Source organism: Bubalus bubalis, chromosome X (assembly GCF_019923935.1).
Source record: "Bubalus bubalis isolate 160015118507 breed Murrah chromosome X, NDDB_SH_1, whole genome shotgun sequence".
NCBI classification, from domain to species: Eukaryota; Metazoa; Chordata; class Mammalia; order Artiodactyla; family Bovidae; genus Bubalus; species Bubalus bubalis.
Window position 1 is genome coordinate 12,531,076 of NC_059181.1, and position 21,347 is coordinate 12,552,422.

The following is a 21,347-nucleotide window of genomic DNA, read 5'->3' on the forward strand; positions in this document are numbered from 1 at the left end:
CACTGCAATTAAAAAGCATCAGTTCTTGGGTCCTTACCCTTCTTTATGGTCCAGCTCTCACATCTGTATGTGACTACAGGAAAAAGCATAGCTTTGACTAGATGGACCTATGCTGTCCAGGTTTGTCATAGCTTTCCTTCCAAAGAGCAAGTGTCTTCTAATTTCATGGCTGCAATCACCATCTGCAGTGATTTTGGAGCCCAAGAAAATGAAGTCTGTCACTGTTCCTTTTGTTTCCCCATTTATTTGCCATGAAGTGATGGGACTGCATGCCATGATCTTAGTTTTTTGAATGTTGAGCTTTAAGCCAACTTTTTCACTCTCCCCTTTCACTTTCATCAAGAAGCTCTTTAGTTCTTCTTCACTTTCTGCCATAAGGGTGGTGTCATCTGCATATCTGAGGTTATTGATATTTCTCCCAGCAATCTTGATTCCAGCTTGTGCTTCATCCAGCCCAGCATTTTGCGTGATATACTCTGCATATAAGTTAAATTAGCAGGGTGACAATATACAGCCTTGACGTACTCCTTTCCTCATTTGGAACCAGTCCGTTGTTCCATGTCCAGTTCTAACTGGACATACAGGTTTCTCAGGAGGCAGGTCAGGTGGTCTGGTATTCCTATCTCTTTGAGAATTTTCCACAGTTTGTTGTGATACACACAGTCAGAGGCTTTAGCATAGTCAATGAAGCAGAAGTAGATATTTTTTGGAATTCCTTGTCTTTCTCTATGATCCAGAGAATGTTGGCAATTTAATCTCTGGTTCCTCTGCATTTTCTAAACCCAGCTTGTACATCTGAAAGTTCGTGGTTCACATACTGCTGAAGCCTGGCTTGAAGGATTTTGAGCATTACCTTGCTGTCCTGTGAAGTGAGCACAATTTGAAAGTTTGAACATTCTTTGGTATTGCCCTTCTTTGGAATTGGAATGAAAACTGACCCGTTCCAGGCTGTGGCCACTGCTATACTAACATATTAAGGATTGCCAACTTAAAAAAGCACAATGTGAGAGTTGTGAGTTAAGTTTTATTTGAGGCAAGATGAGGACTATAGCCTGGGAGGTAGCATTTCAGATACCTCTGAAAACCTCTCCAAAGAGGTAGGGGGAAGGTCAGTGTATATGTGATTTTGGTGAAGGGAGAATGCATGCAATCAAGCACATTATTTTTTTCAGAAGATTTCTGCTGGTCACGAGGAGCAGTTGTCACCATGAAGGATATTAGTGCTTTTCTAGATATGAGGAGATACGAGAATTGGGCTCATAAAATTGGCTCCTGAAAATATCTATCTGAAGACCTGTTCTGTCAGTTATCTCTCCTCCCACAGCACAGAGGGCCTCATTTCTGCTCCCCACCTTGAACTCTTCTCAGGGGGTGTTGAAAGTCAGTGGCTGTAGCAGCACATGGTTTAATCCTTGTAGAAGTAGATGCCACATGCCAATTTGTAGCTGACAGGAAATTCAACTTTAGTCTCTTATTATTTTGTAAATTAAGAGGTATACATACTCAATCATTGACCTTTTTCCTTAAATTTAAAAATTGGAGTATAATTGCTTTACAATATTTTTTGTTGTACACACATAGTGATTCACAATTTTTAAAGATTATATTCCATTTATAGTATTATAAAATATTGGCTATATTCTCTGTGCTGTACAGTATATCCTTGTTGCTTATTTTATACATAGTAGTCTGTACCTCTTTTCCCTACCTCTGTCTTTCCCCTTCCCTTTCCTTCTCCCCAGTGGTTTGTTCTCTGTACAGGTATGTATAAGGCTGTTTCTTTTCTGTTATAGTCACCATTGTATTTGTTTTTTTTTAGATTCCACATATAAATGACAACATATACTATTTGTTTTGCTCTGACTGACTTCAATAAGCATAATACTCTCCAAGTCCATCCATGTTGTTACAAATGGTAAAATTTCCATCCACAAAACAAAAATAACTTACTGAATGGGAGAAAATATTTGCAAATGATATTATTGATAAGAAGTTAATATTCACAATATATAAACAGCTCATATAACTTAATATCAGGGAAAACCCAAGCACTCTGATTAAAGAATGGGCAGATGACCTAAATAGACATTTCTCCAAAGAAGACCTATAGATAGATGGCCAACATGCCCATGCAAAGATGCTCATCATTGTTAATTATCAGAGAAATGCAAATCAAAACCATAGTGATGTATCACCTCATACCTGATAGAATTACTGTCATCGAAAAGACCACAAATAACAAAAAAACTAAAAATAAGAAAAAACTAAAAGTAGACTACCATGTTGTTGTTCAATCACTTAGTCGTATCCGACTTTTTGCAACCCCATGGACTGTAGCACGCCAGGCCTCCCTGTCCTTCACCGTCTCCAGGAGCTTGCTCACACTCATGTCCGTTGAGTCGGTGATGCTGTCCAACCATCTTGTCCTCTGTTGTCCCCTTCTCTTCTTGCCTTCAATCTTTCCCAGCATCAGGGTCTTTTCCAATGAGTCGGCTCTTTTCTAAATCAGCTTGAGCATACAATCCAGCAATTCCATTCCAGGATATATACCCAAAGAAAATGAAAATACTAATTCAAAAAGACACATGCACCTCAGTGTTCATAAGAGCATTATTTACAGTAGCTGAGATGGAAGCAACTTAAGTGTCCACAGACAGATGAACTGATAAAGTTGTGATATACACAAACACACACATACACCAGAGGAATACTACTTATATTCCATAAAAAGAATGGAATTTTGCCACGTGCAACCGTTGACTTCTTAAACTATTTTATAGTGAAGCACGATAAACACTTAAGGTATGCAGGGTATCTGGGAATTGTCACAAAGCCAACACTTACGTAACTTGACCCAGGTGAACACGTAAACACTACACACCTTCCCCCCAAGTTGTAGTATATCAAGAACTGGGAGAAAGGGTGTTTTATGCCCTGAGTTCAGACAGCACATTTTCTATAAAGAATTTAAAATCAGTATAATTACTGACTAAAAGTTGGTTTGTTTTTTGTTATCACCATGCATTGACCATTAAAAAAATGTGTATGTGTGTTATATGTACTTTATATCTCATTTATCTTTCCTTTCCTTATTAGTTGGTGCTTGTTGTATGCATAAAGAGATATATTCCTACATTATCTTTTAGGAGCTTTATTGTTTTGACTTTTACATTGAGATCTGTAATTCATCTGAAGTTAATGTTTGTGTATGGTATGAGTTATAGGTCAAGTTTAATTTTTCCTTTTCCAAATGTCTTAGCACCATTTATTGCAAAGATCACATTTTCCTCACTGATCTGCAGTGACAGGTTTATTGTACAAAAAGCATTCATTACATGTATAATCTACTTCTGTGCTTTCTGTTCTTGCCTTTCAAATCTGTTTGTCTAATACACTGTCTTAATGACTGTGCTTCATAATAAGTCCTGATATCTGGAGAGAAAATCTTTTTGTTATTCTTCCAGGTGTCTTGTTTTCCTTGGCCATTTGCGTTTCTTAATACATTTTTGAACCAGCCTTTAAATTTCCATTAAAATGCCTGTTAGAATTGTTTGGGTTTTTGTTGGATCTCTAGATCAATTTGGGTAGAATTGACATCTTTACAACTGAAGCGATTTAGCAGCAGCAGCAGCAGACATCTTTACAGTGTTAAATCTGAAGAACATGGAGCATCCCTTCACTTTAAATTAAGATGTTATTAATTAAATTAAGATGTCCTTTAATTTTTTTTTAAATACTGTTTTCTATAGCTTTCTATGTAGAGGATGTCTACTTTTCTTTCTGTTTATTTCTAGGAATTTAATATTTTTGATGGTATTGTCAGTTCAGTTCAGTTCATTTCAGTTGCTCAGTCATGTCCGACTCTTTGTGACCCCGTGAATCGCAGCACGCCAGGCCTCCCTGTCCATCACCAACTCCCGGAGTTCACTCAAACTCACGTCCATTGAGTTGGTAATGCCATCCATCCATCTCATCCTCTGTCGTCCCCTCTTCCTCCTGCCCCCAATCCCTCCCAGCATCAGAGTCTCTTCCAGTGAGTCAACTCTTCCCATGAGGTGGCCAAAGTGCTGGAGTTTCGGCTTTAGCATCATTCCTTCCAAAGAACACCCGGGACTGATTTCCTTCAGAATGGACTGGTTGGATCTCCTCGCAGTCCATGGCATTGTATTGTATTGTAAATGATATTAAAAATTCATTTTCTAACTTTATTGCTGGTATATTGAAATACAGTTGATTTTTAAATATTATCTTCTGTATTCCTCAGCTTTGGTAAACTCATTGTTTTTCTGATAGTTCATAGCTTATTTTGGATTTCCTATATATACAGTCTGGGAATAATAGTTTTTTCCCCTTCATTCCCAAGTGTCATATTTTTGTCCAGCTTTCTATTTGTGAGCAATGGAAGTGTTTGCCTGAATTACCCAAGCATCATTATTGGGAGCAGAAATTTTTCTTAAATAAAAAATTAAAACTGTATTCTATTGTCACTTTTTAATTACCTTTGAATTTAAACCCAAATCCGTGGGTACTTCAACAGCCATGAAGTCCAGAGAAAGGTAATAGGATCTTTTCAGACAAGACATCATAAATGTTCCTAAAGGTTGTATAAACAAATCTTATAAAAATGTTTGTTTTAAATGTTTAAAATTTAGTTTTAGTGGTGAGAACTCTTAATGTGTATCCCAAGGGCTTATATATTAATACTTATCAGTAGCTTAAAGAATTTCTCAAAGTAGTGATGTCACTAGTGAAGCCACAGTTTCCCTCTGATGTGCTGTCTTCTTAAGCATCATTCTTAGAAGCCTCCCACCCAAGGTAGCCCAAGGAGCTCTCCGCTTTGCAGAGGGCATTGGCTTGTCTGGGTATTGCCGTGTGGTGCCAGTGGAGATGAATTGCAGGAAGAGCTCTCAGAACTGCGTGGGGAGAGAAGTGGCATTTGAGTGTCAGTATGGGGAATGTCAGATGGTGTTTCACAGAGGAAAACTTGGTGGGTTGCAGCTGAGGAATCAGAGTCTCATTGCAGCTTGTCCTCTGGCAATGTCAAGTATGCTTCTGTGAGCTGGAGGAGTCTGTGGGCTGCTGTCAGGGAGGCAGTCAACAGATGCCAAGCAGTCTCAGGCAAGTGACTGCAGCTTAAAACAGACAACCTCTGCAGAGTCATCTCCATGGGGGAGTTCTGTGCCATCCTGGTTGTGGAATTTCATTGGTAACAAAATGGAGCTGGAGAGTTGAATCTTTACCAGCTGAGCCACAAGGGAAGCCCAGAGATGACCAGCAAGAGGCAATTATAACAAGCAAGGGCTATTTTAACTATTTTGGATCTGTTAAGAAATACCTGGTGTAACAGGGAAGTGACTATCTTGTAAAATAGTCTGTTTCTCAGAGTTTTCCTGGATGGAATAATTTTAAACACTCTTTAAGAATTTTCCTTTCAAAAATTATGAGGCGACTCCTTTTGCAAAACAAGGGTTCATTTATTAGCATGAATATCTCCTGATCTTCTCCACTCCATGCATATTTTATCTACTTATGAAGCTGGGTTTTCATATATAATAATTTTTTTCAGTCACAAGGAGTACTTCAGCAATCAGTACCTGAGTCCGGTATTTAATTATGGTTCTTACAGCAGTATATCTTGTCAATTGTGAGCTGTTTTTTTGCCCTTGAATGTGGTAGGCTAACTATGGGACGGGCTTCCCAGGTGACTTAGTGGTAAAGAATCCTCCTGCTAATGCAGGAGATGCGGGTTCAATCCCTGGGTCAGCACTATCCCCTGGAAAAGGAAATGGCAACCCACTCCAGTATTCTTGCCTGGGAAATCCATGGACAGAGGAGCCTGGCAGACTGTAGTCCATGGTGTCACAAAGAGTCGGATATGACTGAGGAACTTTCTAAAAATACCATATCTACTGATTTCTCTCTTTGTTATTAAAGTTTTATGATCCCAATAAATGAATTACAGGCCAGAGAATATTCAAAACTTGTGAAGGAAAACAGGTACAAAATTTAAGTATGGATAACTATAGAATCTTTGGTGGGTTTGGGATTAAAAATAACTGAGTATGCCATGAGACTTTCTGAAATGTCCGTACTCCACCCTAGTAATGGTGAATAAAAGCAGGTAACCCTTTGCAAGAGATATTAATTTGAGAATATTTATGTTCTTTGAAATACAGAGCTTCAAAAGTTTGTCAGCTTGGTTGATACATTCAACCAGCAAAATTAACTGGTTTGCTGTTCTCAGACTCTTACTACATCTTTTGTGCTCCAAGTCTGCCTTCTGTCTTCTGCAGTGCCCGTGTAATATACTTTCTAGTTGATTTTTTTCTTTAAAGGATGATCTAACAGGGTAGGGGAGTAAGGACATTATAAAAGATAGAAAGTGCTGAAAAGAATTTTCATTTATCTGCTTCCTGCCGTCCATAATGGGGTGGGGAATCATTTGTCTCTTTCCCATTTGATTTTCCTTTTTTTCTTCTCTAGAGTTGGGAGAATCTCTTCTAATTTCTTTTAAAAACATTCATCAATAATGACTGAAGTATTCTGAAAAGTTAGATGTACCTCTCAGACATAGTTGTAGAATATTTTTTTAAATTAATTTTTATTGGAGTATAGTTGATTTACAATGTTGTGTTAGTTTCTGCTGTTCAGCAAAGTGAATTGGTCATACATAGACATATATCCACTCTTTTAGATTCTTTTCCCATATAGATCATTGCAGAGTACTGAGTAGAGTTTCCGGTGTTATACAGTAGGTCCTTATTAGTTATCTATTTTATATATAGATCTGGGTTCGATCCCTGGGTCAGGAAGATCCCCTGGACAAGGAAATGGCAACCCACTCCAGTACTCTTGCCTGGAATATCCCAGGAACACAGTCCACAGGGTCACAAAGAGTCGGACATGACTGAGCAACTTCACTTTCACTTTATATATAGTAGTGTGTGTATGTCAGTCCCAATCTCCCAATTTATCCCTCCCCCTTGAAAGTGGTTCATTTGTGTCCAACTCATTGGGACCCAGTGGACTGTAGCCCACCAGACTCTTCTGTCTATGGGCTTCTCCAGGCAAGAATACCGGAGTGGGTTGCCATTTCCTTCTCCAGGGGATCTTCCTGACCCAGGGATCGAACCCAGGTCTCCTGCATCGGCAGGCAGATTTCTTGCCGTCTGAACCACTAGGAAAGTTCTAAATAATAATCTTCATTGCCACCATCATGTTTTCTTAACATGTAATGAATTTCTTAACATTAGTAATTAATTGATAACACTTTTCTTTTGAGTTTCAACTCTGTAACTTACCTCTTCTCTGTATTTTTATGTTTTGAAAATGAAGCTTCATTTTATTTTCCATAGCTCAGGAAAAATACTTCCATGTGTAATCCTTTGACTGTACTTTGTGTGTGTGTCTTGTTTCTGTGGTTTCCTTCATGAAATCTTTTAGGGCTAAAGGTAATTGAAGTGCATTTGCTTTTTTCCACCTCAAATGCTTTAAAAATATACCTCAGCAACTGCTTATAGATGGCTTTTTGATTTGTTAGTTCTTGGTTTTTGTCTTGGTACAGCAGAAGATGGCTGACTTTATACAGTAAGTTGAAGGTATCTTTACTTATACGACTGTAAATTATCAGTAATGTTGATAGTGTAATGCAATTTAGAAGTGGTTCTAGATGTAGCATAGTTCTAAATTGTTTAGACTGAGTAGAAAATTTCCAAATGATATTGTTTAACTTAATAAAATAACAGTGCTTTGCAGGTAATTTAATTGTCATCAGAACCGACAAGAAATATTACTTGCTTTAAAAATACTTTATTTACTTCAATAAAAATTTTGCTCTTAAAATGCTAGTAATATTTCATAAATCTATTATTCCATATGGTTCTTGACATAAATTACTTGTCTCATTTGGGGAATATCTTTAAGCACAAACTCATTAATTGAGATGATAAATTCCACTTTCTTGAGATGTTAGCCTTCTTATTTCTGTCATCTGTTGTTTTAAATGAATCTTATTTAATTACTAATAATAGTTATTTTCTTATTAGTGGCTGCTGTGCATCAGAGGCTCTACTGATACAACCTTGAATCCTCACCTGTAAGTAGGTAGTGTTAGTCCCTCTTAGTGAATGAGAAAAGAGACTTAAAGAGGCTAAATAATTTGCTCATGGTCACATGATTAATGAAGGTTGACACCTGGATGTGTTAGTATTCTCAGAAAGATGGACAGAGGGTTCCAGGTAGAGGAAGGGTTTGTGCCAATAAGCAGTGCACTTGGCCTGATTGTTCATCATCTTAATTGGTCTTGGATTATTGAAATAATACTTTATCTTCTGAGAAGGACATATTAAAGTGTAGAAGCTGAAAGAAAATTCACTTTTGATTTTAAAACTTATTAAGATATGCTAGCTTACATTAACATAGTCATTTCATATGTTTGCGTAATTAAAAATAGGTAATCAGATCAGATAAGTCACTCAGTCGTGTCTGACTCTTTGCAACCCCATGAATCACAGCACACCAGGCCTCCCTGTCTATCACCAACTCCCGGAGTTCACTGAGACTCACGTCCATCGAGTCAGTGATGCCATCCAGCCATCTCATCCTCTGTTGTCCCCTTCTCCTCTTGCCCCCCATCCCTCCCAGCATCAGAGTCTTTTCCAATGAGTCAACTCTTTGCATGAGGTGGCCAAAGTACTGGAGTTTCAGCTTCAGCATCATTCCTTCAAAGAAATCCCAGGGCTGATCTCCTTCAGAATGGACTGGTTGGATCTCCTTGCAGTCCAAGGGACTCTCAAGAGTCTTCTCCAACACCTCAGTTCAAAAGCATCAGTTCTTCGGTGCTCAGCTTTCTTCACAGTCCAACTCTCACATCCATACATGACCACAGGAAAAACCATAGCCTTGACTAGACGGACCTTTGTTGGCAAAGTAATGTCTCTGCTTTTCAATATGCTATCTAGGTTGGTCATAACTTTCCTTCCAAGGAGTAAGCGTCTTTTAATTTCACGGCTGCAGTCACCATCTGCAGTGATTTTGGAGCCCAGAAAAATAAAGTCTGACACTGTTTCCACTGTTTCCCCATCTATTTCCCATGAAGTGGTAGGACCGGATGCCATGATCTTCGTTTCTGAATGTTGAGCTTTAAGCCAACTTTTTCACTCTCCACTTTCACTTTCATCAAGAGGCTTTTTAGTTCCTCTTCACTTTCTGCCATAAGAGTGGTGTCATCTGCATATCTGAGGTTATTGATATTTCTCCCGGCAATCTTGATTCCAGCTTGTGTTTCTTCCAGTCCAGCGTTTCTCATGATGTACTCTGCAGAGAAGTTAAGTAAGCAGGGTGACAATATACAGCCTTGACGTACTCCTTTTCCTATTTGGAACCAGTCTGTTGTTTCATGTCCAGTTCTAACTGTTGCTTCCTGACCTGCATACAGATTTCTCAAGAGGCAGGTCAGGTGGTCTGGTATTCCCATCTCTTTCAGAATTTTCCACAGTTGATTGTGATCCACACAGTCAAAGGCTTTGGCGTAGTCAATAAAGCAGAAATAGATGTTTTTCTGGAACTCTCTTGCTTTTTCCATGGTCCAGTGGATGTTGGCAATTTGATCTCTGGTTCCTCTGCCTTTTCGAAAACCAGCTTGAACATCAGGAAGTTCACGGTTCACATATTGCTGAAGCCTGGCTTGGAGAATTTTGAGCGTTACTTTACTAGCGTGTGAGATGAGTGCAATTGTGCAGTAGTTTGAGCATTCTTTGGCACTGCCTTTCTTTGGGATTGGAATGAAAACTGACCTTTTCCAGTTCTGTGGCCACTGCTGAGTTTTCCAAATTTGCTGGCATATTGAGTGCAGCACTTTCACGGCATCATCTTTCAGGATTTGGAATAGCTCAACTGGAATTCTATCACCTCCACTAGCTTTGAAATACAGAATGTGCAAGGGTTTCTTTAAAATACTGAATCTTGTGTCTAGATTAAGTAAAGTGGGAGTTATTTCAAGGAAAATGATAATGCCATGCAGAAGAGCAGGCACTGTGGTCACCAGGAAGCTGTCTAGTTTTCCCACCTACTCTGTTGTGAATGGGGAGAAAGCCCTTCAGTTAAGCTAGAGCAGAGCTCCTCCTCAGAAGCTGATTTGGAGACCTGTGGTATAAGCTTTGTTTTCTCATTCATATAATGAATGTGTAGGGTTTATTATACCTTCAAGATTCTGTGATTCCCTGAACAAGAAGATGGTAGTTTGTGTTTCAGAGGGCTTTACATATCATTTGTATGGAATTTTTTGAAAGAGTGAGTTAGTACTGTGGCACCGTAAAGTACAGTGTATTGTGGATAGTCCACATACAGATAATAACTGACAGTAATATTGTTTATAAGCTTATCCTCTGTCAGTTACTGTGAGCCCCATAAATATGTATAGTCAATTCTTAATTATTTAAGAATTGTTAAAATGGTTTGTCCTAAACCCATTTCTTTCCCCTTTATCTTTCTTTTAGAAATGTGGATCATGGGACTTCTCTGGTGGTCCAGTTGTCAAGACTCCATGCTTCCAATGTAAGGGATGCAGATTCCATCCCTTGTCAAGGAACTAAGATTCCACATGCCACATGGGCCAGCCAAAAAGTAGAAATGTGGATCATTATTCTCTCTCATTTGAGAGGCAGAAAAGAGTTGAAATGCAGATACAAGATATAATCGTGTTGTGATATCTAGTTTCTAGGAGATTATGATTTATCTAAAGGAAATAGATATGTATGCAAACAATAAATGTTTAAATAAGGGTATAATGAATGTTATACAAGTGTTGTAGGTAAGAATTTATAGACTAGCCTTTTAAATTTTTATTATGGGTATATATTAGTTAATCTTAACCAAAAAAAGAACACAGAATTTATAGAGAATAACTTCTAGCTAGGCTGAACAGAGAGGAAATAATAATTTACTTGATTTTTAAGAAAATGATGGCTAATATTTCAGTTGGCAAAGACTGGGGCCAGGGGTGGGGAAGTGATTGGAACAAAGGTATAAAAGTGGGAAAGTGCAAAGGCATATTCTAGCTGTTGATTAGTAGGTGTAGTTGATTTGGAACCAAGAATTCTTAAAGTGGAGTAGTAGATGATTGTCAAAAATTATAGTTAAATTCACAGGAAAGCAATTACCAAAGGTAATAGTTAATTTCAGATTAAGTAACATAACTATCCAGAGCCTAAATTTTCCCCACTGTAAATTAAAGTCAGATGAGATGATCCCTCACCTATTTAATAGGTGTTCAGTAGATATTTGTTGAATGAATAAGTGAGTGAGCAATTGAGTGAGTGAGTGAGTGAGTGAAAGAGATGTCTTTAGCTATTTCCCTTGACATCAGTGCCTTAGAAATTTGGAATTTTGATAGGCAGTGGGAAATTAACAGTTGTTGATAGTAAAATGATATAACAACTTGAGTCTAAAAAGAATGTCATGTTTTTTTCCTATAAATAATGCTTATGTGTTTTAAAATTTGTTTTTCTTATTTGCAAAGCAGGAATGGAGACACACACAGACTTGAAGAATAAATGTATGGATACCAAGGGGGATGGGGGGTAGGATGACCTGAGAGATTGGCATCGACATATACTACTACATGTAAAACAGATAACTAATGAGAGCGTGCTGTATAGCACAGGGAACTCTGCTCAGTGCCCTGTGGTGACCTAAATGGGAAAGAAATCCAAAAATGAGTGGATTATATGTATATCTATAGCTGATTCACTTTGCTGTACAGCAGAAACTTAACATTTTAAAGCAACTATACCCCAATTAAAAAAGAAAGAAAAGAAGAAAAAAAATAGTTTCTTTCTATAGGAATCAGTGGATCCCTGTCTGGACAATGAATTGTCAGGGCACTTTTAACACTTAAAATATTGAGTCTTAAATGTGTTAAGTATTTTTGTATAAAAATATTTAAAAAGTGAATGTGAGAGTTTAGAAATTTTTACAGCAATTTAACATTTTTACTGTATTTTGCAACATAATTTACATGAGATTAAAAAAAAAAGACTTTTATTCTAAATAGTTTGAGAATCTCTCGTCTAATGGTTCCGAAGTTTTTGGCTTTGGGTAGATGAAATGCCATGATTACATGAACTGATCTTTTTCCAAGTTATCTTTTTTTAGGGATTCTAGAAGAGTGTGATTATAATGTATTCATCTGAAAAGTGACTTCATAATGGAGCCTAAGAATAACGATTGTTGTTGCTGTTCAGTTGCTTAGTCATGTCCGACTCTTTGTGACCCCATGGACTTCAGCATACCAGGCTTCCCTGTCCTTCTCCGTTTCCTGGAGCTTACTCAAACTCATGTCCATTGAGTTGGTGATGCCATTCAACCATCTTGTCTTCTGTCATCCCCTCCTCCTCCTGTCTTCAATCTTTCCCAGCATCAGGGTCTTTTCTAATGACTGGGTTCTTTGCATCAGGTGGCCAAAGAATTGGAGATTCAGCATCAGTCCTTCCAGTGAATATTCAGGACTGATTTCCTTTAGGATGGACTGGTTGGATCTTCTTGCAGTCTAAGGGACTCTCAAGAATCTTCTCCAACACCACAGTTCAAAAGCATCAATTCTTCAGTGCTCAGCCTTCTTTATTCAATTCTCACATCCATACATGACTACTGGAAAAACCGTAGCTTTGACTGTATGGATTTGTTGGCAAAGAAATGTCTCTGCTTTTTAATACGCTGTCTAGGTTTGTCATAGCTTTTCTTCCAAGGAACAAGCATCTTCTAACTTCATGGCTGCAGTCACCATCTGCAGTGGTTTTGGAGCCCAAGAAAATAAAGTCTCTCACTGTTTCCATTGTTTCCCCATCTATTTGCCATGAAGTGATGGGATTGGATGCCATGATCTTAGTTTTTTTAATGTTGAGTTTTAAGCCAACTTTTTCACTTTCCTCTTTCACTTTCATCAGTTCAGTTCAGTTCAGTTCAGTCACTCAGTCGTGTCCGACCTTTTGTGACCCCATGAATCGCAGCATGCCAGGCCTCCCTGTCCATCACCAATTCCAAGAGTTCATTCAGACTCACGTCCATCGAGTCAGTGATGCCATCCAGCCATCTCATCCTCTGTCGTCCCCTTCCCCTCCTGCCCCCAATCCCTCCCAGCCAGCATCACAGTCTTTTCCAATGAGTCAACTCTTTGCATGAGGTGGCCAAAGTACTGGAGTTTCAGCTTCAGCATCATTCCCTCCAAAGAAATCCCAGGGCTGATCTCTTTCAGAATGGACTGGTTGAATCTCCTTGCAGTCCAAGGGACTCTCAAGAGTCTTCTCCAACACCACAGTTCAAAAGCATCAATTCTTCAGTGCTCAGCTTTCTTCACAGTCCAACTCTCAGATCCATACATGACCACAGGAAAAACCATAGCCTTGACTAGACGGACCTTTGTTGGCAAAGTAATGTCTCTGCTTTTCAATATGCTATCTAGGTTGGTCATAACTTTCCTTCCAAGGAGTAAGCGTCTTTTAATTTCATGGCTGCAGTCACCATCTGCAGTGATCTTGGAGCCCAGAAAAATAAAGTCTGACACTGTTTCCACTGTTTCCCCATCTATTTCCCATGAAGTGATGGGACCAGATGCCATGATCTTCGTTTTCTGAATGTTGAGCTTTAAGCTAACCCTTTCACTTTCATCAAGAGGCTCTTTAGTTCTTTGCTTTCTGCCATAAGGGTAGTGTCATCTGCATATCTGAGGTTATTGATATTTCTCCCGGCAATCTTGATTCCAGCTTGTGCTTCATCCAGCCCAGCATTTTGCATGATGTACTCTGCATATCAGTTAAATAAGCAGGGTGACAGTATAAAGTCTTGACATACTCCTTTCCTGATTTGGAACCAGCCTGTTGTTCCATGTCTGGTTCTAACTGCTGCTGCTTGGCGTGCATACAGATTTCTCAAGAGGCAGGTAAGGTGGTCTGGTATTCCTATCTCTTTAAGAATTTCCCACAGTTCATTGTGGTCGACACAGACAAAGGCTTTAGTGCAGTCAGTTAAGCAGAAGTAGATGTTTTTCTGGAACTCTCTTGCTTTTTCTATGATCCAGCGGATGTTGGCAATTTGATCTCTGGTTCCTCTGCCTTTTAAATCCATCTTGTATATTTGGAAGTTCTTGGTTTATGTTCTGGTGAAGTTTAGCTAAAAGGATTTTGAACATTACCTTGCTAGCATGTGAAATGAGTGTAATTGTGTGGTAGTTTGAACATTCTTTGGCATTGCCCTTCTTTGGGATTGGGATGAAAACTGACCTTGTCCAGTCCTGTGGCCACTGCTGAGTTTTCCAAATTTGCTGGCATATGGAGCACAGCATTTTAACAGCATTATCTTTTAGGATTTGAAATAGCATAGCTGGGATTCCATCACCTCCACTAGCTTTGTTCGTAGTGATGCCTCTTAAGGCCCAGTTGAATATAACCCATAGGGCAGGTTTTATTCTTGATGAAACTACCTTAAGTCAGAAATAAAGTTAAATCTTGAGATTCTCATGTTCTCAATTTGTATGACTTATATTCCTTACTGTTAACCTGAAGTTCTAGTTTGTATTCATTCAGCTCTCCATGATACCCCTCTATTTTGCAGTATAAAATTTTCCAATAATAAATGACAATTAGATAAGACCCAGTAATTGTCAGTCATGTAGTATTGTTTTCCACATGCTCCTCTACATTCCCAATTTCAGTTATCAGTGCCCTGATATGCCCACTAGTCAAGGCAGAAGAAATTTTGTAGTCATCTAGACTTCTCCATTTCTCATTAATCAACTGTTTTTAAATTGGCACTGGGTCTTTTCAGTACACCTCCTAAATAACTCAAATTTATCCACCTTTCTCTCTTTACTGCTGCTTCAGTTGAGATTTTCATCCTTTTGTGCCTGGCCTCCATCAATCAGTAGCTTTCTGATTAGTGTCTCTGCCCTAACCCTCTTCCTGCCTCCATGGTGGTTTTTCTGAAACATAATACTGATAAATACACATCTAAAAAGCTTCTAAAATTATTATTGTCTATGGCAGTAGCCTTGAAATGTCCTGTGCAGCAGTTGAATCTTTTCTTAAAATATAGGGACACATATCTGTGGCATGGAATTCAAGGCCTTTAATGATTTAGTTCCTGCCTTGTCCTTGTCATCCCTGGACCTGTGCCCTAGATTTCAGAGAAGCTGAATGTCTTGAGTTCTACAATCACTCCTTGTTTTTTGTTTTTTGGAGTTTTTTTTGTTTTTTTTTTTTTTTTTTGCTTATTTTAGGAAGAATTTTTCCTGGAATACCGTTATGTCTGTCTTATATTCTGTTCTGTCTCAAGAATGTCACCTGAATATCCTGAGTGGTAATAGTGTGTGCTAATGGGTGAGTTCTTGCAGAGGTCCCTAGATGACATCAGGATGGGGCCTGGTTATCAGAAGGACTAGCCATGATTAGGTTAGAACTTTTAGCCCCCTCATCCTACCCCCACTTCTGGGGAAAAGAGGGGGCCAGAGATTGAGTTCAATTGCCAGTGGCCAGTGATTGAATCAGTTGTGCCTACATAATAAAACCACCATGAAAAACCTCTTGAACAACAGGCTTTGGGGAGCTTCTGGGTTGGTGAACACATTGAAGTGCTGGGAAGGTGCTATACCCTACGAGGGCATGGAAGCTTTGCCTCTCTTCCCTCCACCCCTGTAACCCCCTTTGCATCTCTTCAATTTGGCTGTTCCTGAGTTATATCCTCTATAATAATCAAGTAATGGTTTAAATAAAGCATTTCTTGAGTTCTGAGTCATTCTAGAGAATTATCAAACCTGAGGAATGGTTTGTGGGAACCTCCAAATTCTTTTAGCTAAGTAGGACAGAGGTGCAGATGGCCTGGGGACCAGGTACTTGTGACTGGCATCTACAGTGACAGAAATTTGTGGGACTGAACTGTTAAACCTATGGAGTCTGATGTTAATTAACTCTGGGCAGTTAGTGTTCGATTGTAGCATGCCCAGGTATTAGAGATTTGGTGTTGGAAAGGTGCCACATATTTGGTGTCAGGGTGACTTAACTTCAGTTTACAAATGGAAACCAACCAAAACTTTAAGAGACTGCTCAGCTTATTATTAAATTAGTACGTGGGAGTGCTGTAATTCAAGAGTCCTCTTAACCATATCTTGTTTTGTTTAAATAATAATGTCCTTGAGGGAATGAACCTTCTTTTTCTTCTAACATATTAATTTTTTTATTATTTATTAGTCATGTGTTCCAGTCTCTTGAACTTAATTGAATGCATTCATCAATTAATGGCCTTGATAAAATTGCTTGTAATTTTGACTGTTATTTGTTTGGCCAAAGTGATGTTACTTATCCTTGTAAAGTTATCAGGACAAACAGCTGGGGAAGTGCAAGCTTTTAAGCTTGATTTTTTTTTTTTAGTTCCTTCTGTATTTTAAATAGGACACAAATATCTCTGTAAATAAAAATAACTTCCTCCCAACCCATTTGGAAAATATCCCAGACTTCCTCTTCATGCCTTGCAAAGTTGCTGCTGTCTAGTCTTTGTTACTATTTGTTTTTTCCCTTTAAAATAAGTGACCCTCCTAGGAATAGCTTAATCACCAGATGTTTGGTCAGCAGTATTCCACTTATTCTGGTTTTGTAGTTCTTCCTAATAGGCTTGAAAGGTAATCACTGCATTCCTTCTCTAGTTCTAAAATGATTTTACTCAATTACTCTTGTAACTTACCTTGGTAAGTGATTTGGAGCCAAAATGAAAAGAGAGAAGATAGGATATATATATTTTATACTGGTCCTTTATGAATTGATGGTTATTCGTTGAGAATTTTCACACTCATTTTCAGTTTCAGAGGTTCTGAGTGTTTAGAAATGAAATTGTGGAAGTTCCAACAGAGGATCCTTATTTTTTAACTGAGGAAATGAAAGTTGTAAAGGTCAACCATCGGAGAAGGCAATGGCACCCCACTCCAGTACTCTTGCCTGGAAAGTCTCATGGATGGAGGAGCCTGGTAGGCTGCAGTCCATGGGATCGCACAGAGTTGGACACGACTGAAGTGACTTAGCAGCAGCAGCAGCAAGGTCAACCATAAAGCTGATACTTTGGCTTGGTGAGAGACACCCAGGATTTAGAATCTTTCTGATGTAAATTTTCAGCCTACCATGAATCTGGAGAATTGATAACATCAGTCTGTGACAGCAATAACATTGTTTAGCCTGGAAGCAACCTTTGTGAATTTTCCAGATTATTGACAGTGTTTGAAAGTATTTGATGTCTTCAGGACTAATAAACTCTGCCATGTACTTTTATCTTTTTCAATTAGTAGATATTTCAAATTTCCAAAAATAGGAATCAGTTCAGTCATTCAGTCGCGTCCAACTCTTTGCTACTCCATGAATCGCAGCACGCCAGGCCTCCCTGTCCATCACCAACTCCCGGAGTTTACCCAAACTCATGTCCATCGAGTCAGTGATGCCATCTCATCCTCTGTTGTTCCCTTCTCCTGCCTCCAATCCCTCCCAGCATCAGGGTCTTTTCCAATGAGTCAACTGTTTGCATGAGGTGGCCAAAGTATTGGAGTTTCAGCTTTGGCATCAGTCCTTCCAATGAACACCCAGGACTGATCTCCTTTAGGATGGACTGGTTGGATCTCCTTGCAGTCCAAGGGACTCTCAAGAGTCTTCTCCAACACAACAGTTCAAAAGCATCAATTCTTCGGTGCTCAGCTTTCTTCACAGTCCAACTCTCACATCCATAAACCTCCTTTTTCAAATATATCATGTATAAAAAGAATGTACAAAACAGATATAAGTGGTATTTAATTAGAATAGAATTTTAAGCATAATTTTGATTTATTGAAAAATAAATTGAGAAAAATCAAATTTGTGAAATGCTGTATTAGAGTATTTAACTTCCATCTAGCTTAAAATAACTGAATGGATGTACCATAGTTCATTTCACCAGGCCTCTCTTGATATTTAGGTCGTTTCCATTCTTACTGCTTTTACACACAATGCAGCAGTGAATAAAATATCTTTATCATGTATATGTGTATCTGTTTTCTGAGGATAAATTCCTAGAAATATAATTTCTGTGTCATTAGAATGTATTTGTTTTTACTTTTGAAAGATATCAAATGGTTTCCAAAAAATTGTATCAGTATATATACATTCCCACCAGCAATATATGAGCAAGCTTAATTCCCTCATGCTCTCATCAACATGGTATATTAGTTTTGGTCTTTGCTAACCTAAAAAATTATATCTCAATATAGTTTGAATCTTCAGTTTTTATTATATCTAAAGTCAAGTAACTTTAGATATGTTTAAGAGGCATTTGTGTTTCCTCTTCTGGAACTATATGTTCATATCACTTTGCCCATTTAAAAAATTGGGCTTATTGCCCCTCTTATCGAGCAATAGGTTCCTTTTATGTGTTATACCTTTTATGTGTTATGTGTTTTACCTTTTTGTGGCATAAGTTGCAGATTCTTTTCCTCATTTTTAAATTTCTCTTTTCCCTTTGATTTTTGCCTTTTTCATTTTATGGATATGTAAACTCAAACTTAACATGCCTAAAATGGAATCTTGAATTTCTTCCCTTCCCTTAACCTGCTCCTCTTCTAGTTTTCCTCATATCAAGAAGCAACAGCCTTCATCTACTCAGAGCCCAAGTGCCAAACCAAGAAGTTATCTTTGATTTCTTTTTCCCTCACTTCCCCTCTCTAATCCATTCCCAGCTGTATTGGCTTCCTATCCAAATATATCCTGAATCTATCCATCTCGCTTCATGGGTACCTATTTATAGTCCATCCCACCTTTATCCTTTCACCTGGGTGGTTGCAGTGGCTCCCTAGTTGTTATAGCCCCAAATTGATAGCTCCCTTTTGAGGCACAGAGCCTTTCTCTACTCTGTAGCTTGTGTGATCTTTCCAAAATGAAAATCATCTGATTGTCATTCTACCCCCAAACCCACCTCCCATTCTTGTTCAAAACCCTCCAGTGACTCCATCTCATGATAAAGAAAACTACTTAAACTACTTGCTCTTTTTCCAGCCTCACCTTGTACTGGGTTATTAACCACCCCACCCTTGCTATCTTTTCTGTCTGCCATGTTCCTTCCTCAGTTGGGATTTTTGCATAAATCATCCCTCCTCTGTAAGTTTATGTCTGATTGTCCTGGCGATCTCGGCTCACTGAAACTTTTCTTTGGAAAAGCCAACCCTCCATAATTAGGTAGAAAAACTTGTACAAGCCCTTGTAGAGCTTATATGTCTTTTTCATAGCACTTATATTTGCAATTTACACTTACTGTGTGATTCTTTGATAAACTCCCTGAAATAAAGGGTTTTGCTTATTTTCTTTACCAATATGTTCTCAGTGTTTGTCATTGTGCCTGACATATAGTTAACTCTCAAGACATATTGAATGATTGCTTACTTTTAAGTTCTCAGCTTTGGAGTTTGAAGAATATATTGATTTACCCTTTCTGAAAAAATATGACTATATTTGTTCTAGGTCAGTCTTTGTTCTCTTTTTTTCCCTGTGGCTTTCCCAAGACCACTGAGGTTCACAGTCTGAACTCCAAAGTCTTAAAGCATTTCAGATATGAAATGTACCTAGGCCAATGGTCGTGAATTCTTTTAAAGTCCATAGGTATTCTTCAATGGTTTTGGCTTTCAGTTCCTTCTCTCTCTTTTTTTTTTTTTTCCATCTGGGAAAGAGAGTGTGTTTTGTCAGTTTGGTTGGTGAGGGGTTTTTGGTTGGTTTGTTTTTAATTTTGGGGGGGATTGTTTTCCAGTTGCTCAGTCATGTCTGACTCTGCAACCCCATGGACTACAGCACACCAGGCTCCCCTGTCCTTCACTGTCTCTCCCAGTTTGCTTGAATTTATGTCCATTGGGTCAGTGATGCTATCTAACCAAATTGTCCTCTGCCGCCCCCTTCTCCTTTTGCCCTCAGTCTTTGCCAGCATCAGGATCTTTTCCAGTGAGTCTGCTCTTCCAATCAAGTGGCGAAAGGATTGGAGCTTCAGCTTCAGCATCAGTCCTTCCAATGAATATTCAGAGTTGATTTCCTTTAGGATTGACTGGTTTGATCTTACAGTCCAAGGGACTCTCAAGAGGCTGCTGCTGCTGCTGCTGCTAAGTCGCTTCAGTCGTGTCTGACTCTGTGTGACCCCATAGACGGCAGCCCACCAGGCTCCCCCGTCCTTGGGATTCTCCAGGCAATAACACTGGAGTGGGTTGCCATTTTCTTCTCCAATGCATGAAAGTGAAAAGTGAAAGTGAAGTCGCTCAGTCGTGTCTGACTCTTCGTGACCCCAAGGACTGCAGCCTACCAGGCTCCTCTGCCCATGGGATTATCCGGGCAAGAGTACTGGAGTGGGTTGCCCTTGCCTTCTCCACAAGAGGCTTCTCCAGCACTGCAATTCCAAAGCACCAGTTCTTCAGTGTTCAGACATTTTTATGGTCCAACTTTCACATCCGTACATGACTACAGTAAAACCATAGCTTTGGCTTATATGGTGCTTTGTCAACCAAGTGATGTCTCTGCTTTTTAAAACACTGTCTAGGTTTGTCATAGCTTTCCTTCCAAGGAGCAAGTGTCTTAATTTCATGGCTGCAGTCACCATCCACAGTGCTTTTGGAGCTCAAGAAAATAAAATCTGTCACTGTTACCACTTTTTCCCCTTCTCTTTGTCATTAAGTGATGGGACCAGATGCCATGATCTTAGTTTTTTGAATGTTGAATTTTAAGCCAGCTTTTTCACTCTCCTCTTTTACCTTCATCAAGAGTCTCTTTAGTTCCTCTTTGTTTTCTGCCATTAGAGTGGTATCATCTGCATATCTGAAGTTGTTGATATTTCTCCTGGCAGTCTTGATTCCAGCTTGTGATTCATCCAGCCTGGCATTTTGCATGATTATAGTAGTAGAGGACAAGAACAGACCACATTTTCTGATCCACATCAACACAGTAAAATGGTTCTCAACTTCTGTAAGTTTGTTCTAAATTCAGTTGTTTAAAATTTAGAGATCAGAACAAGTTACCCCATAAAAACCATGTTAAAATTGATACATTTTCATGCAAGGGCTTTCAAAACCTTTTAAACCAATAGTGTTTCTTAAACAGTACAATGTTAGTGTGAACTCCGAATTTCTCTGATCCCAGTTTAGTTCTTTTTTTAAAATCTGAACCTTGAGGTCCTCAGATTCTCAGGAAGGGCTGGGAGTTTAACAGGTTTGGCAGTACTAGGAGAAATATCAGGTAACTGGGTAAGAGATACATTGACTTGGCACTGGATTCCCTAACTTGTGGAAAGACCCTAAGGGTAAAGGGGAGGCAAGATAC

At 38.8% G+C, this 21,347-nt stretch overlaps 1 protein-coding gene across 5 annotated transcripts in view; it reads left to right on the forward strand.

The window, feature by feature from the left end:
- CDKL5 (cyclin dependent kinase like 5) overlaps window positions 1-21,347 on the forward strand; it is a 182,082-nt gene that overhangs the window by 31,487 nt on the left and 129,248 nt on the right. Inside the window, exon 1 of one of the 5 annotated variants that reach the window (XM_025277320.3) lies at window positions 8,046-8,095. The exons of the other annotated variants lie outside the window; for them this stretch is intronic. The gene's annotated coding sequence lies outside the window, so the exon portion shown is untranslated. Of the gene's footprint in view, window positions 1-8,045; window positions 8,096-21,347 lie in introns of those variants that run through there. 5 annotated transcript variants of the gene reach the window in all.